Here is a 1036-nt window from a genome sequence, read left to right as displayed (position 1 = left end):
CGTTCAAAACGTGAGATTTCCGGCGAGCGCCGTGAATCATGCAAGGTATCTAACTCACATGCTCCCTCAATCACCAAACCCTTTTCCATGCTCAGTAGTGCAACACCCTTGAGAGAGGACAAAACTCCCACATGAAAACCCTTTTCGTGAACTTCGTCAGCATCCCTAGCCATAAGTAGCATCGTCGTTGTCTACGGCTGACAAAAACATAGAACGGTCTACAGTCCTATGATATTATGTTATGTATGTTATACAATTTCCTATTATTTCATGCTACGTCATGTCATGTGAAACTATGGAGTAGATTTATATTATACTAATGATAATGCATGATAAAAGCTATGACTAGTATTATGCATATACGACTTGTATGTGTATTATGACATGAATAAAAGGATGAACAAATTGTTTATCATTAAATGTTGTGATTAAAAGTCACTAGGATCTCATGCATTTATGAGTGTCATGTCTATCAGGATACTTCCCTGTTATGTTATATTAAATTGGACACGTAGCTTTGATATTTATGTCTGCCATGATATCATGCGGGTCTGTTCATCACCTATTTTAGTTGATTTAGGTGGACATCAGCTTGGAGGAATGTATTGTGCCATATTATTTGTTGAAGTAAGAATCTTGCATATAATGTAACCTTTAACCTCTAGTACAACTGTAAGTGTAAGTGCACTATCTCTCATTGAAGTGTTGTGATATTGTGGCTAAGTTGCATGATCGAACTTGTTTTTATTAGTTGTCTTGTTGTGGTATTATTTCTATTTTTTTAAAAGGAATTGTCCTAACAACATTTAGCCGAGACACAAGACCACCAAAACCATATATTTTTTTATTATATGTTAGTCATATTTTCTAGAATACACCATAAAAATTCTCTTTGTTCTACTGTTTGTCTTCATATTACAGGTGACAAACTTCATATCATAGGTGATGGTTTTAGGAGTTTGTTTACCGCCCTATGCTGCTTAAAATTCTCTCAAAGTTATGACATAGAGTAAGGTTAGTCCATTGGAACTTTTTT

This window comes from Cucurbita pepo, chromosome LG11 (genome assembly GCF_002806865.2).
Source record: "Cucurbita pepo subsp. pepo cultivar mu-cu-16 chromosome LG11, ASM280686v2, whole genome shotgun sequence".
Taxonomy (NCBI): domain Eukaryota; kingdom Viridiplantae; phylum Streptophyta; class Magnoliopsida; order Cucurbitales; family Cucurbitaceae; genus Cucurbita; species Cucurbita pepo.
This window is presented reverse-complemented; position numbering follows the sequence as displayed.